The sequence below is a fragment of the Oncorhynchus nerka genome, linkage group LG12, assembly GCF_034236695.1.
Source record: "Oncorhynchus nerka isolate Pitt River linkage group LG12, Oner_Uvic_2.0, whole genome shotgun sequence".
In the NCBI taxonomy this organism is placed as follows: Eukaryota; Metazoa; Chordata; class Actinopteri; order Salmoniformes; family Salmonidae; genus Oncorhynchus; species Oncorhynchus nerka.
Genome location: NC_088407.1, coordinates 32619442 through 32637287, shown reverse-complemented (window position 1 = coordinate 32637287; position 17846 = coordinate 32619442). Strand labels below are relative to the sequence as shown.

Genomic DNA, 17846 nt, shown 5'->3' with positions numbered 1-17846 from the left:
AGAGTGTGACAGCATCACTGTGCCTTCTTCTGGCTGCCCAATAAATTCTGCGTAGTTTATATATAGGGACTATCTTTATTTTTAGAGATTCTACAAAGTAGACACCCTTTGCCTTGATGACATTGCACACACTTGGCATTCTCTTAACCAGCTTTATCTGGAATGCTTTTCCAACAGTCTTGAAGGAGTTCCCACATATGCTGAGCACTTGTTGCCTGCATTTCCTTCACTCTGCGGTTCAACTCATCCCTAACCATCTCAATTGGATTGAGGTCGGGTGATTGTGGAGGCCAGGTCATTTGATGCAGCACTCCATTACTCTCCTTCTTGGTCAAATAGCCTTTACACAGCCTGGAGGTGTGTTGGGTCATTTTCCTTTTGAAAAACAAATGATAGTCTCACTAAGCGCAAACCAGATGGGATGGCGTATTGCTGCAGAATGCTGTGGTAGCCATGCTGTTTAAGTGTGCCTTGAATTCTACAAAAATCACAGTCCGTGTCACCAGCAAAGCATCCCACACCATCACACCTCCTCCATGCTTCACGGTTAGAACAACACATGCAGAGATAATCCATTCACATACTCTGTGTCTCACAAAGACACGGCGGTTGGAACCAAAAATCTCACATTTGGACTCATTAGACCAAAGGACAGATTTCCATCAGTTTAATGTCCATTGCTCGTGTTTCTTGGCCCAAGCAAGTCTCTTCTTCTTATTGGTGTCCTATAGTAGTGGTTTCTTTGCAACAATTCGACCATGAAGGCCTTTTTCAAGCAGTCTCTTCTGAACAGTTGATGTTGAGATGTGTCTGTTACTTGAACTCTGTGCCATTAATACAGGTAACGAGAGGAGGACAGAGGAGCCTCTTAAAGACGAAGTTACAGGTCTGTGAGAGCCAGAAATCTTGCTTGTTTGTAGGTGACCAAATACTTATTTTCCACCATAATTTGCAAATAAATTCATTAAAAATCCTACAATGTGATTTTCTGGATTTTTTTTTCTCATTTTGTCTGTCATAGTTGAAGTGTACCTATGATGAAAATTACAGGCCTCTCTCATCTTTTTAAGTGGGAGAACCTGCACAATTGGTGGCTGACTAAATACTTTTTTGCCCCACTGTATGTATATGTATGTTTTTGTTTTTGTTTTACCGCAACCTACAGGCAATAACCTAAATGAAAAATCGAAAACAGGGTTTTTAGAAATATTTGCAAATTTATAATATATGTATTTTTTAAATACCTTATTCCATAAGAGTTCAGACCGTTTGCTATGAGAATCGAAATTGAGCTCAGGTGCATCCTGTTTACATTGATCATCCTTGAGATGTTTGTACAACTTGATTGGAGTCTACGTGTGGTAGATTCAATTGATTTGACATAATTTGGAAAGGCACACACCTGTCTATATAAGGTCCCACAGTTGACAATGCATGTCAGAGCAAAAACCGAGCAATGAGGTCGATGGAATTGTTCGTAGAGCTCCGAGACAGGATTGTGTTGAGGCACAGATCTGGGGAAGGGTACCAAAACATTTTAGCAGCATTGAAGGTCCGGAAGAACACAGCGGCCTCCATCATTCTTAAATGAAAGAGGTTTGGAACCACCAAGACTCTTCCTAGAGCTGGCAGCACAGCCAAACTGAGCAATCGGGGGAGAAGGGTCTTGGTCAGGGAGGTGACCAAGAACCCGATAGTCACTCTGATAGAGCTCTAGAGTTCCTCTGTGGAAATGGGAGAACCTCCTCTGCAGCACTCCACCAATCAGGCCTTTATGGTAGAGTGGCCAAATGGAAGCCACTCCTCAGTAAAAGGCACATGACAGCCCGCTTGTAGTTTTTCAAAAGGCACCTAAAGACTTTCAGACTATGAGAAACAAGATTTTCTGGTCTGATGAAACCAAGATTGAACTCTGGCCTGAATGTCAAGTGTCATGTCTGGAGGAAACCTGCACCATACCTATGGTGAAGCATGGTGGTGGCAGCATCATGCTGTGGGGATGTTTTTCAGTAGTAAGAGCTCAGAGACTTGTCAGGACAAGGGAAAGATGAATGGAGCAAAGTACAAAGAGATCCTTGATGAAAACCTGCTCCAGAGCGCTCAGGACCTCAGACTGGGGTGAACGTTCACCTTCCAATAGGACAATGACCTTAAGCACACAGCCAAGACAATGCAAGGGTGGCTTCGGGACAAGTCACTGAATGTCCTTAAGTGGCCCAGCCAGAGCCCGGACTTGAACCTGATTGAACATCTCTGGAGAGACTCTCCTCATCCAACCTGACAGAGCTTGAGAGGATCTGCAGAGAAGAATGGGAATAACTCCCCAAATACAGGTGTGCCAAGCTTGTAGCATCATACCCAAAAAGACTCAAGGCTGTAATCACTTCCAAACGTGCTTCAACAAAGGATTGGGTAAGGGGTCTGAACACTTATGTAAATGTGATATTTGAGTTTTTTTTTTGTAATAAATGTGCAAACAAAATATCTACATTTTTTTGCTTTGTCATTATGGGGCATTGTGTGTAGACGATGAGAGGAAAAAAACAATTGTATCAATTTTACAATCAGGCTGTAACGTAACAAAATGTGGAAAAAGTCAAGGGGTCTGAATACTTTCTGAATGCACTGTATACTGTATTCTAGTCAAGGCCATCATATTCAGTTATTGCTGTACATATGCTATTCTATCCCAACGTATTCTTCAGTTAAACTACGCTGGAATGATGAACCACCCTTGCTGTCTTTGCATTTGCACTTATACTAAACTCCTAAGGCATAAAAGTTAATTCATGAAAATTACAATTGAACAGGTACAGAGTTAACTTAGAAAAAAATACACATACATCTTTTTAATGTAGAATTAGTCATAATGAGTGTGGCTGTAGATTGCAAGAAAAGGCTCTTTCGGGTGTTTGCTTCCGAAGTATTGAATGTGATTGTGTTTCCACATAAATGAACGCTCAAGATATCCAAGACTTTTACGGTGACAAAAATACTATTCTACAAAGTAAGGTGTTCGTAGTTTTAAGAGGAACATCAATGCGTATTTTTAAAGGAAACAGACTTTTATTTTAAGCCTAAATAGTTCATCACAGAAGTTAAAACCAGTCAGAACATCTCATTGACTGTCAGTACCAGTGCTATGATTGCAGTAGAGACAACTGTGTTTTTAATATCTTAGACCACTATAGTTGGGTACATGGTCAGTAAATTAGTTTTTAGCGCCTTTCCCAGCCAGCATGTCACTCCTGTTTGTTGTTCGGAAATTACATTAAAATGGGACAAATCTAAAATAATGGATTTCTTGAATCTTGGCCGATCTGGCTCCAACCCGTTTAGCCATCAATTTCTTTTAGGGAGTGGGAAGTTCGGACAGTAATTTTACTTGCACTTTTTTGTGGACTGGCAAGGAGTCGACATTTCAGAACTGAGCTCTCAGCCGGTGTGCGAAAAAAACTCACGTGTGAGATGCATTCAAATACGCCACAGGACGATTAAAAAGGACGATTAAAAGGAACGATCAAGCTGACCCGTGAGGGTGACTAGGGGGCTCGGACTACAAAGATATGACGCGTGCCTACAGGTGGCGGCGGTTGTGGCTTTGAAAGCAAAGCTGTGCCAGCGATGCCAGCGATTGACCTCACGCTTCATCCTGTGTGCACCACGGCTTCCCAACAGCAGATGACAATGGAATGTATTATACCCACACCCACCTCATCCGCCCCTTTCACAACGACAAGCCATTTAAGCCGCAGGAGCTCTATGATAGGATGCGCGTCAACGCTCTCGGTAGCAGGTCCATTGTTCGCGGACGAGCTGAGGAATAGCAGCATAGCAGGTGGTTTGGAATTTATTGTCACGATTCAAAACTGGCAAAAGGGAATGTTAGTGTAGGCAGAGAGTTGTGAGTAATGTATCCTCCCTCGTAAGTTAGTCATCCACAGCTACACAATGCATTGCTAGTGCAGCAGGTTGGCACATTTGTATTTGATTGTGTGAAATCCAACTTCATCTCAGACAATCATACTTTATACTCTTCCTAAAATCAATATAACACATACATACTGTACATACACTGGTTCCATATAGAATATATACATTATAGGCCAGGGCTGTTCAATTCTGGTCCTGGAGGGCCGAAACACATCTGTTTCTACCTGGTAGTCCATTGCACTCACCTGGTGTCCCAGGTCTGAATCATTCACTGATTAGAAGGAGAGGATGAACACCTGAAGGGTTTCGGCCCTCCAGGACCAATATTGAACAGCCCTGATCTAAGCTATCAACTTGATCTCCAATTAGATTGTACCTAAGGTTTACAGCATCGTTGGACACTGTTGCCGTGGCGAATAACTCATTACACTTTTCGGTTCAACGGTTGTCTGATTGGATTTGGCCTTCCAGCTCTAACCTGTTTTGGAATGGATTTGTGATGCAAAGCAGCCGGTCATAGCATCGATGTTCATTGTTTTTCACAACATGGCCTCCCCCCAGGCCTTGTAATCACATCACTCTGAAGAAAACAGAACAATAAAGTTGACTTAAGGGTATTTGAAGGGGCGGCTGCTCCCAGTACCTGAGTCGAACCTGGTGTGATGTTCATGTTAAATGAGTTATACACCTTTGCGAGCGCAGAGAGGTGAATTCACTCATGCACAGCATAGCAAATCTAAGCAAAACGTTTTGCAAATGAAATTGTTTTGCAACAAAAACAAGAGTTTGTTATTTGAAAAATTTCAGGGTGTTGGCCTGTTTTCTACTGTGCACCTTAACAGAGTGACTCGGCAAGAGATATAAACACACACACGCAATCGTATGTGTGAACTTAAACACGACCCTCAAGAAAGCATCCCCATAACAACATATCCAGATTTATTTCTTCGAAAGAGCCCATGTATCTGTTCTAGAGAATAGATGGTGTTTTGTGCCCGCTGTGGAGTACATTGCAACCTCCAAGGCCTTGAGTTTCTCTCACTTTTCGGGAAGGTCAGATGCACACAGCCTCACTTCCTCACTATGACGCAGCCAAGGTCATGCTACGGTACAGTACAGTAGGACCTCACTGTGCAATTCAATGAGTGCACCGTTCAAGTGGAGATGAACAGGTGACGGGAAGGAACAGAGGTCAAGCTAATAGTAGCTAGCAATGCTATTAGGAAGAAAATACCTTAGCACTCGTGAGTCACTGATTGTCGGGCATCACTGTGAGCTGAGGTCTAAAAGCTGCGCCAGTCTCGTCCACCTCCTTATTATGTGCACTGTGGTTCACTGTGACAATCTGATTGTTGTACTCGCGTATAGGCTGCGTCCCTTTAACAGTGCAAACAAGCACCTACTGCACTTGCAGTGGGCCATGAAAGGTATGCCCCCCCCTTTTTGTCTCTTGACTTGTTTTCCCGACTTACCTACTCACCTGTAACTGTTGCTATGACAGCGATTTCAGAGTTCGAGCAGCTATGCAGTGTGCCCAAGGATTTGTTTTTGAGGCAATGGCAGTGGTGATAAACACAACCAAAGAAGACAGTAGAGAACAAGTGGACGGTAAGCTATGAAGAACAAGTATATACCATGAAGAGTTCAGAGTTTTTCTTTCTCGGTGAGGTTCCGGCGCTCTCTTTTTCACTGGAGCTATTTGATGTATGGACGAGGAGATTGAGGTCACTAATTCATAGTGCATGGAAGAGTACACTGTAGTGCATTGAACAAATGGATAATTGGTGTTTCTTTCTTCATACAGCACATTGCGTACATCTAGACTGGACTGGAATTCAATGAAACCCACAATGTGGGAAAATGAGCTGTTGCTACGGTATGTAACAGTAAGTTATTACAATGGTGTTACTGTGTAATAACACATGTATGAGAGTAACACGTAGGCATGAAATTGTACTGATTGGCGAAAGTACTTATTGGTGATGTTACCCGAGATAGCAATGTTTTCATGTACCTCCCCCTTTACTTATGCCTTTGCAGAGACACTCTATGGAGAGTTAGCACATTCCTTAAAAGCTTTGAAAATCCTGGCTTTGGGGCATCAAAGAAAGGTTGAAACTCATGGACATTTTGCCAAAGCAAGGCTCAACTTTATACATTTTATACAGATGGATAGTTTGGAGGCAATTTCAGTTGAAGAGTTTCGCTGAAGGGCTCAACGGCTGGAATAACCCACCTGGAATTGCTCTAGCTACCTATTGGTTACTGCCACATTTCTCATTCCCCACTAGGCCTGACTGCTGTCTGTAAAAGGAACCCAGTGGAATGTGAAGAAGAGCCACAACCTCTGTATGCATCCAGTTAGCTCCCTTTCACAAATGATCGAGCCAAGAAGCCAACCATTTCCCTCCAGGATTTGTCCCTGGATAAAACTAAAGAATTGAAGAGGAAGCCTATAATATTAGTGTGTGTGTGTGTGTGTGTGTGTGTGTGTGTGTGTGTGTGTGTGTGTGTGTGTGTGTGTGTGTGTGTGTGTGTGTGTGTGTGTGTGTGTATGTGTGTGTGTGTGTGTGTGTGTGTGTGTGTGTGTGTGTATACGAGATCAGATTTTGAATGTGATGATTTTATGAATGTGGATGATTTTATATTTTCCAGTATTGATATTAATGACATTCTGTGGTGCTGTGGCTGCACTCCTGCAGGTGGTTCATCTAGTGGTATTGAACACTGCTCATACCTCAACTATTGACTCGTTTATAATAGAAGCAGACAGTGGGTCGATGAGGAAAAATGCCTGAAGGAGACAGTGCTTATGGAGGACTTTTCACTCACTGTAATGAGGAGTGACTGAAACGACCACAATACTATCTGCGATACCTTCCCCTCTTTAGAATGACTATCCAGTTCTTGGAGAGCTAGCTATCATCAGGTCTTAGGCACTCTAATGTAATTGTTTCTTTCTGCAGTGAGCCAAGGCTTGATCTTCTCATCGAATGACTTATCAAGACATGAATCTCAACTACACCCAAAGCAAATTTAGCTTGTGATCCAAGCCTGATAAAACCTTGTTAGCCCATTGATATCCCTCACATTACATTACATTAGGAATTGGCCCAATATCGCACAATGAGCTTAGTCAAGTTCAAGTGGAACTATTCCTCATTTGCACTTTGGTGGAGTTTTCTTAAGACGCCTAAAAAGAGTTTAGGATTAATTCATTTCTAGACAACTGGAGGTATACCTTGTATACTATATACTGGGGTATTTGGAAATACCCACTGGAGGGTTTTCAATGTTGTTGAAACTATTTCTTTAATATATTTGAATATTTCTAGCTACTTTTTCAGTAAATACCTGCAGTCAACTTGTGCAACACGTTAGGAGATAAAGCAGGCTGTGTTCACTTCACCTGTCATTCATTTACGTCATGAACCTTGCCATAGATGAGTTATCTGTAACGCTGCCACTGACATCTCTCCATTCTCCTCTCTGCTCTGAGCAGACATGGCTCGTGGCTACCACCACCATGCTTCACCGTAGGGATGGTGCCAGATTTCTTCCAGACGGGACGTTTGAGATTATTCTTGGTTTCATCAGACCAGAGAATCTTGTTTCTCATGGTCTGAGAGTCTTTATGTGTCTTTTGGCTGAGAGGTGGCTTACATCTGGCCACTCTACCATAAAGGCCTGATTGATAGAGTGCTGCAGAGATGTCAAATCAAATCAAATGTATTTATATAGCCCTTCGTACATCAGCTGATATCTCAAAGTGCTGTACAGAAACCCAGCCTAAAACCCCAAACAGCAAGCAATGCAGGTGTAGAAGCACGGTGGCTAGGAAAAACTCCCTAGAAAGGCCAAAACCTAGGAAGAAACCTAGAGAGGAACCAGGCTATGTGGGGTGGCCAGTCCTCTTCTGGCTGTGCCGGGTGGAGATTATAACAGAACATGACCAAGATGTTCAAATGTTCATAAATGACCAGCATGGTCAAATAATAATAATCACAGGCAGAACAGTTGAAACTGGAGCAGCAGCACGGCCAGGTGGACTGGGGACAGCAAGGAGTCATGTCAGGTAGTCCTGAGGCATGGTCCTAGGGCTCAGGTCCTCCGAGAGAGAGAAAGAAAGAGAGAGAGAATTAGAGAGAGCATACTTACATTCACACAGGACACCGGATAGGACAGGAGAAGTACTCCAGATATAACAAACTGACCCTAGACCCCCGACACATAAACTACTGCAGTATAAATACTGGAGGCTGAGACAGGAGGGGTCAGGAGACACTGTGGCCCCATCCGGTGACACCCCCGGACAGGACCAAACAGGAAGGATATAACCCCACCCACTTTGCCAAAGCACAGCCCCCACACCACTAGAGGGATATCTTCAACCACCAACTTAACATCCTGAGACAAGGCCGAGTATAGCGCACAAAGATCTTCGCCACGGCACAACCCAAGGGGGGGTGCCAACCCAGACAGGAAGATCACATCAGTGACTCAACCCACTCCTAGGGACGGTATGAAAGAGCCCTAGTAAGCCAGTGACTCAGCCCCTGTAATAGGGTTAGAGGCAGAGAATCTCAGTGGAAAGAGGGGAACCGGCCAGGCAGAGACAGCAAGGGCGGTTTGTTGCTCCAGAGCCTTTCCGTTCACCTTCACACTCCGGGGCCAGACTACACTCAATCATATGACCCATTACATTTACATTTACATTTAAGTCATTTAGCAGACGCTCTTATCCAGAGCGACTTACAAATTGGTGCTTTCACCTTATGACATCCAGTGGAACAGCCACTTTACAATAGTGCATCTAGGTCTTTTAAGGGGGGGGGGGATGAGAAGGATTACTTTATCCTATCCTAGGTATTCCTTAAAGAGGTGGGGTTTCAGGTGTCTCCGGAAGGTGGTGATTGACTCCGCTGTCCTGGCGTCGTGAGGGAGTTTGTTCCACCATTGGGGGGCCAGAGCAGCGAACAGTTTTGACTGGGCTGAGCGATGAGGTTGACCCACTGAAGAGATGAGTCTTCAGTAAAGACTTAAAGGTTGAGACCGACTTTGCGTCTTTCACATGGGTAGGCAGACCATTCCATAAAAATTGAGCTCTATATGAGAAAGCCCTGCCTCCAGCTGCTTGCTTAGAAATTCTAGGGACAATTAGGAGGCCTGCGTCTTGTGACCGTAGCGTACGTGTAGGTATGTACGGCAGGACCAAATCAGAGAGATAGGTAGGAGCAAGCCCATGTAATGCTTTGTAGGTTAGCAGTAAAACCTTGAAATCAGCCCTTGCCTTGACAGGAAGCCAGTGTAGGGAGGCTAGCACTAGAGTAATATGATCAAATATTTTGGTTCTAGTCAGGATTCTAGCAGCCGTATTTAGCACTAACAGGTTTATTTAGTGCTTTATCCGGGTAACCGGAAAGTAGAGCATTGCAGTAGTCTAACCTAGAAGTGACAAAAGCATGGATACATTTTTCTGCATAATTTTTGGACAGAAAGTTTCTGTTTGTCCTTCTGGACAGTATTCTAGTCATCAATGTTCCCTCTCATTTTTACTGGCACTGAGCAAATGTCAGGTCTGCAGAGAGTAACCTTGAACATGAACATTCTGTGCAACTTCCAGCAAGTGTTTCCTGTGAACACTGAGGCTGTGCCCGCTTTAAGTTACAGTTTCAGACAGTGGTCAAGTAGGCTACTGTGGCTACTTGATCATGCCGGCCTACCAGATTGGCCTGCCATCAAAAACAATGGAGAAAATGCATCCCATAACATTCTAACATGGAAATAGCTGTTCTATCATTCAGCCTAACAGTATCAGCCAATGTGTGGTGTTCAATGTAGGCCTACATTCCATGAGACTTTTGAAAAAAACATGCAGGGCTTGACATTAACCTGCTTATCCACTTGTCCTTCAGACAAGGAGGTGACTGAAAATGTTGTTGTGTTGTTTTGTGCTAGAAACCATTTTACAAAATAAAATGCATTATTATTCCCAAACCATGATCAGAGAGAATCAAGTATGCTACCCTCTGCCTACTGGCTACTTAGCTTATTCAAGATTTCCTCAAAATACAACACTGTCCCTTTAAGACAAAAAAAGCTCTTTACCCAAACTCACTTTTCAAAGATGTCTAGAAATGTACACGTTTTGTGCTCTTGTAGGAAGCAACCACTCCCCTATTGCTGACTAGAAATTATCTATAACTGGGCTGATAACTCACTAACTAGCAAAGAATATGAACAAATGTGCAGACGTGGCTTCATGCAGAAATCACTTTGATCTCAAAACAAGCACACCTACTCACAACCACTCATGCTTTACAGTCCACTTCAAAGTGAATGGCACAAATCCATATTTGGCAATGGTCTATTTGCATATCAGCCTACTGCAGTTCTGATTGGTTATGCAGTACTAGTCTGTGTAGAGTAGGGGCTGAGTCATAAGTGTCAATGCAAAAGAATACTAATCCGATGTGTTCTACCTACAACAACATCTCTTGCATAGTTCATTTTGGTTCGGTATGTTGCATTGAAAGTGGCTAATATTGCGTTGATTCGATCAGACACGGATAGTGTTAACTAAAGGGGAAAACTCTAGAAAGTTGAGTGCACAGGCTGATATTTCTTCTGCATGGCAGTCCCTGGGAGCTGAGTGCAGTTTAGAGTGAACATTGGTTCCGGTCCAAACATTTAAAAGACACACCCTCATCCACTTACCCTCGCCTTATGCCCTTGGGGGAATCCCCGTCGCCATCTTGGAGGGCGGCCCAAATGATTAGCCAAGCAAGGGAAGTGTGCAACTTAGCCCTCATTTTTAGTCGAGTTTGCGAGTGTACAATTATATTTACTCTGAGACCAGACACTCCCCGTAATTCCATTTGTGACGACTGTACATCCGCTAAGAACAATCAGCGAAAACCTACAAATCACATCAATGGAGAAGTCAACATACAAGTGTAAGTAAAAACGAATGCAAATAAGTTAGAAATTGTGCTACTAATGCACATTACAGCACGAAGACATCTCGTAAAAAGTAAATATGTTTTTGTTTGGTTATCTTTTGGAAATTGTAGAAATCAAACATGTTCCTTCTATACAGAAGTTCCAGCTTGGCAGGCGAACGTTAATTAGCTAATTAATTTGCTAGCTATCATACAGTAGGCATATATTTAATTACATTATACATTTATTATAAGTAGACATGCACTCATAATTGACTGTAGCGCATATAAAGCAACCACAAGCTACCGGTGGCTGAATACACAATCATTGCGGAATGAACAAGTGATGAATTTCCTGCCAAGGGTGGTCCATTTGAAAATCGTTCCTACCTCCCTCGCCCCTTGCCCTGCAAGTGTATACCTTTGACAGCTTGGGGATTCGATCTAGCAACCTTTCGGCTACTGGCCCAAGGCTCTAACCACTAGGCTACCTGCCACCCCAGATGTGCTTGCTTGGGAGTCCATTCATTCCATTTTCCATTTTCATCAGCAGGATTTTCCAGACTGTTAGCCTTTACAGACACAGGGGAAATAAATATAAAGATACAGCAAAGACTGTTACACTGCTCTTGTATAGAACGTTTTCAGGGAAACAAACAAGAAAAGTGAGACAGCCATCCGAAGCTATTGTTTAACCTATTATCTGTGGCAGCAGACATCCAACTTCTCAAACCTGTTAGATTCACAGATTGAATGCAACAAATAATATTCACGGATACAAGCTTTTCTCTCCATTATTTACCCCCCCCCAAAGTCAATACTTTGTAGAGACACCTTTTGCAGCAATTACAGCTGCAAGTCTCTTGGAGTATGTCTCTATAAGCTTGGCACATCTAGCAACTGGTATTTTTTCCCATTCTTCAAGGCAAAACTGCTCCAGCTCCTTCAAGTTGTTCGTATCTTCTGAGATCCCCAAAGATTGGAAATCTGCCGTGGTCATCCACCTCTTCAAAGGGGGAGACACTTTAGACCCAAACTGTTATAGACCTAAACTCAGCAAAAAAATAAACGTCCCTTTTTCAGGACCCTGTCTTTCAAAGATAATTTGTAAAAATCCAAATAACTTCACAGATCTTCATCGTAAAGGGTTTAAACACCGTTTCCCATGCTTGTTCAATGAACCATAAACAATTAATGAACATGCACGGTCGTTAAGACACTAACAGCTTACAGACGGTAGGCAATTAAGGTCACAGTTATGAAAACTTAGTGTAACCTTCTCACCAGGCTCGAACTTGACTCTCACGATATGACCTTAATTAGAATATCTCAACAGCATGGGATGTCAGGTGAGAAGGACATCTCCAAGAAGAATCCCCATTGTAAACTATCTAGGGTGATGACAACTAGGGTATTAACTTCAGATAGAATGATTATAGATTTTTGTTATTGTATAAGGATATGTTTTCCTATGTATTAAATGAAATTGAAACAGTAACCTCAAGGCTGTCAAATACCTCCACGATGAGACGGTAGCTTCAGTCTTTATTAAGTCTTTCTTAACAAAATGATATTAACTCTCTCATAAAATAGAATCTGTATTTCCCTTCAAAACTCGGTAGTTATGGGTTTTGACCTATTTTTATCATCTTTTATCATTTTCCTTCACCAACGGTCATAATGTAATGTCCATCCTTTTCTCAACGTCTCTCTTTTTCTCTCTTTTTCCCCAGGCCTCCCGTTAACCAGGTCAACTCCCATTGGTCACAGCTTAACAAGCGACATTATTGGTCAAAACTTAAACTTAAAAGTAAACCAACCTATTAACTTGTACATGACCAATTAATTATAACAAATACATTTAATACTTGGTTCAAACAAGGCTATTACAATAGGACACTAAAGAGGCCTTTCTACTGACTCTGAAAAACACCAAAAGAAAGATGCTCAGGGTCCCTGCTCATCTGCATGAACGTGCCTTAGGCATGCTGCAAGGAGGCATGAGGACTACAGATGTGGCTAGGGCAATAAATTGCAATGTCTGTACTGTGAGATGCCTAAGACAGCGCTACAGGGAGACAGGATGGACAGCTGATCATCCTCGCAGTGGCAGACCAAGTGTAACAACACCTGCACAGGATCAGTATGTCCGAACATCACACCTGCGGGACAGGTACAGGATGACAACAACAGCTGCCCAAGTTACACCAGGAATGCACAAACCCTCCAGTGCTTAGACTGTCCGCAATAGGCTGAGAGAGGCTGGACCGAGGGCTTGTAGGCCTGTTGTAAGGCAGGTCCTCATCAGACATCACCAGCAACAACATCGCCTATGGGCACAAACCCACAGTTGCTGGACCAGACAGGACTGGCAAAAAGTGCTCTTCACTGACGAGTCGCGGTTTTGTCTCACCAGGGGTGATGGTTGGATTCACATTTATTGTGGAAGGAATGAGCGTTACACCGAGGCCTGTACTCTGGAGCTGGATCGATTTGGAGGTGGAGGGTCCGTCATGGTCTGGGGCGGTGTGTCACAGCATCATCGGACTGAGCTTGTTGTTATTGCAGGCAATCTCAACACCTTGTTTTACAGGGAAGACAACCTCCTCCCTCATGTTGTACTCTTCCTGCAGGCTCATCCTGACATTACCCTCCAGCATGACAATGCCACCAGCCATACTGTTCGTTCTGTGCGTGATTTTCTGCAAGACAGGAATGTCAGTGTTCTGCCATGACCAGCGAAGAGCCTGGATCTCAATCCCATTGAGCACATCTGGAACCTGTTGGATCGGAGGATGCGGGCTAGGGCCATTCCCCCCAAAAATGTCTGGGAGCTTGCAGGTGCCTTGGTGGAAGAGTGAGGTAACATCTCACAGCAAGAACTGGCAAATGTGGTGCTGTCCATGAGGAGGAGATGCACTGCAGTACTTAATGCAGCTGGTGGCCACACCAGATACTGACTGTTACTTTTGATTTTGATCCCCCCCTCCTTTGTTCAGGGACACATTATTCCATTTCTGTTAGTCACATGTCTGTGGAACTTGTTCAGTTTATGTCTAATGTTGAATCTTGTTATGTTCATACAAATATTTACACGTTAAGTTAGCTGAAAATAAACTCAATTGACAGTGAGAGGACGTTTCTTTTTTTGCTGAGTTTATATCCATCCTGCCCTGCCTTTCTAAAATCTTCGAAAGCCATGTTAATAATTGGATCACCGACCATTTCGAATCCCACCATACCTTCTCCACTATGCCATCTGTTTTCCGAGCTTGTCATGTGTGCACCTTAGCCACGCTCAAGGTCCTAAACAATATCATAACCACCATCGATAAAAGACAGCACTGTGCAACTGTCTTCATCGACCTGGCCAAGACTTTAGAGTCTGTCAATCACTGCATTCTCATCGACAGACTCAATAGCCTTGGCTTATCAAATGACTGCCTCGCCTGGTTCACCAACTATCTCTCAGATAGAGTTAGTGTGTCAAATTGGAGGGCCTGTTGTCCGGACCTCTGGCAGTCTCTATGGGGGTGCCACAGGGTTCAATTCTTGGGCCGACTCTTTTCTCTGTATATATCAATGATGTCGCTCTTGCTGCTGGTGATTCTCTGATCCACTTCTACGCAGATGACACCATTCTGTATACATCTGGCCCTTCTTTGGACCCTGTGCTAACAAACCTCCAAATGAGCTTCAACACCATCAAATGCTAGTAAAACTAAGTGCACGCTCTTCAACCGATTGCTGCCCGCACCCTCCCGCCCGACTAGCATCACTACTTTGGATGGTTCTTACCTAGAATATGTGGACAACTACAAATATCTAGGTGTCTGGTTAGACTGTAAACTCTCTTTCCAGACTCACATTAAGAATCTCCAATCCAATATTACATCTAGAATCGGCTTCCTTTTTCACAACAAAGCCTCCTTCACTCATGCTGCCAAACATACTCTCGTAAAACTGACTATCATACCGATCCTTGACTTCAGCGATGTCATTTACAAAATAGCCCCCAAACACTCAGCAAACTGGATGTAGTCTATCACAGTGCCATCCGTTTTATCACCAAAGCCCCATATACTACCCACCACTGCGACCTGTATGCTCTCGGTGGCTGGCCCTCACTACATATCCGTCGCCAAACCCACTGGCTTCAGGTCATCTATAAGTCTTTGATAGGTAAAGCCCCCCCTTATCTCAGCTCACTGATCACCATAGCAACATCCACCCATAGCACTCGCTCCAGCAGGTATATTGCACTGGTCATCCTCAAAGCCAACACTTCCTTTGTCTGCCTTTCCTTTCAGTTCTCTGCTGCCAATGACTGGAACGAATTGCAAAATTCTCTGAAGCTGGAGTCTTATATCTCCCTCTCTAACTTTAAGCATCAGCTGTCAGAGCAGCTTACCGATCACTGTACCTGTACACAGCCAATCTGTAAATAGCACACCCGACTACCTCCTCCCCATATTATTACTTACCCCCTTGCTCTTTTGCACCACAGTATCTCTACTTACATCATCATCTGCACATCTATCCCTCCAGTATTAATACTAAATTGTAATTATTTTTGCCTCTAGGACGTATTTATTACCTACCTACCTCCCTACTCTTCCACATTTGCACACACTATACATAGATTTTTCTATTTTTCTTTTCTTTTGTGTTGTTGACTGTACGTTTGTTTATGTGTAACTCTGTGTTGTTTTTGTCGCACTGCTTTGCTTTATCTTGGCCAGGTCGCAGTTGTAAATGAGAAGTTGTTCTCAACTGGCCTACCTGGTTAAATAAAGGTGAAATCAAAAATAGTAAATAAAAGTTGGATGGGTTCCGCTGATGTACAGCAATTTTAAGTCATACCATAGATTCTCAATTGGATTGAGGTCTGGGCTTTGACTAGGCCATTACAATACATTTAAATGTGTCCCCTTAAACCACTCGAGTGTTACTTTAGCAGTGTCCTGTGGGCCATTGTCCTGCTGGAAGGTGAACCTCCGTCCCAGTCTCAAATCTCTGGAAGACTGAAACAGGTTTCCCTCAGGACATTCCCTGTATTTAGTGCCATCCATCATTTCTTCAATTCTGAACAGTTTCCCACATCCCCACAGCATGATTCTGCCACCACCATGCTTCACTGTGGGGGTGGTGTTCTCGGGGTAATGAGAGGTGTTGGGTTTGCGTCAGACATAGCGTTTTCTTTGATGGCCAAAAAGCTAAGTTTTAGTCTCATCTGACCAGAGTACCTTCTTATTTTTTTTCTTTAAGCAATGGCTTTTTTCTGTCCACTCTTCCATAAAGCCCAGCTCTGTGGAGTGTACGACTTAAAGTGGTCCTATGGACAGATACTTCAATCTTCACTGTGCGGCTTCGCAGCTCCTTCAGGATTATCTTTGGTCTCTTTGTTGCCTCTGATTAATGCCCTCCTTGCCTGGTCCGTGGGTTTTGGTGGGCGGCCCTCTCTTGGCAGGTTTGTTGTGGTGCCATATTCTTAAAACATTTTAATAATGGATTTAATGGTCCTTCGTGGGATGTTCAAAGTTTCTGATATTTTTTTATAACCCAATCCTGATCTGTACTTCTCCACAACTTTGTCCCTGAACTGTTTGGAGAGCTCCTTGGTCTTCATGGTGCCGCTTGCTTGGTGGTGCCCCTTGCTTAGTGGTGTTGCAGACTCTGGGGCCTTTCAGGTGTATATATACTGAGATCATGTGACAGATATTGTGACACATAGATTGCACACAGGTGGACTTTATTTAACTCATTATGTGACTTCCGAAGGTAATTGGTTGCACCAGGTCTTATTTAGGGGCTTCATAGCAAAGGGGGTGAATACATATGCATGCACCACTTTTCCTTTTGTTTATTTATTGAATTTTTTTAAACAAGTTATTTTTTTCATTTCACTTCACCGATTTGAACTATTTTGTGTATGTCCATTGCATGAAATCCAAATAAAAATCCATTTAAATTACAGGTTGTATGTCACGACTTCCGCCAAAGTTGAACCCTCTCCTTGTTCGGGCGGCGTTCAGCAGTTGAAGTCGCCGACCTTCTAGCCATCGCTGATCCACTTTTCATTTCCCATTGGTTTTGTCTTGTCTTCCATCACACCTGGTTCCAATTCCATCAATTACATGTTGTGTATTTAACCCTCTGTTACCCCTCATGTCCTTGTCGTTAATTGTTTCTTGTAGTGCTTATTCACGGTATGCTGGTATTTACCCGGGTTTTGTTGGACCCATTTCTTGTATTGTTCTGTTGACGGTGGTTTATGGATATTAAACGACACCGTTGTAAATCAGTTTTCGCTCTACATTTATTTTTACAATCTCAAAGTTCCGTCTGCGCAAACACCTTTTAACTTGGACCTATAATGTTCTATTTGCAATCCAATTACACAATGCTGGGTTGTGCATAAAAAATAATTGTATTTAAGGTCATATACTTATTGAGTCATGAAAGAGGAAGACATCACAAAACAGTTCTTAGATCTGGGACATCTCAAAACTATTCATTTTGCAGGTAGAACCTTACAGTCTCAAATCCTTGATTATTCATATCATAGGTTCTGGTCCTTTTTGAATTACATTTTTTCAACACTTTTTCAGAAGAATGGCCATATCTTAAGCTGTTTGTGGTAAAAACAAATAAATACAGGTGCCTTAGAGGTGTTGCTGTTTTTGTCTTGTACGAAAACCTCAATGGAAGGGGTATTTCACAAAAATTACAAACTTACCACATTTTATTGATACCTAGCTAGGAGTTCACAGACTTTGGGTGTCAGAGACCAGACAAATATATCAGTTTACTCATCCAGAGCTAAACCTTTTAGTTATCCATAGGATATAGTGTGTTTGTCATTTTAGGGAAATATCACTTTTAAGCTGCACAATGCAGAAATCGCTTGCCATTTCCTGGCTGCTAAAACTCTAATTGTTAGCCTAATTTCAATTTATGTGACAAAATAAA

At 42.9% G+C, this 17846-nt stretch overlaps 1 long non-coding RNA gene across 2 annotated transcripts; it reads left to right on the top strand.

Moving 5' to 3' along the window:
* Window positions 1–5450: 5450 nt before the first annotated feature.
* LOC135574171 (uncharacterized) lies at window positions 5451–17146 on the top strand. Of its 2 annotated transcripts, none has more exons than XR_010465195.1 (3): window positions 5451–5541; window positions 5738–5809; window positions 16852–17146. It is a non-coding gene; the product is annotated as an uncharacterized LOC135574171 (long non-coding RNA). The 2 variants fall into 2 exon arrangements; XR_010465194.1 differs by having other exon boundaries at window positions 5451–5596.
* Window positions 17147–17846: the final 700 nt, after the last annotated feature.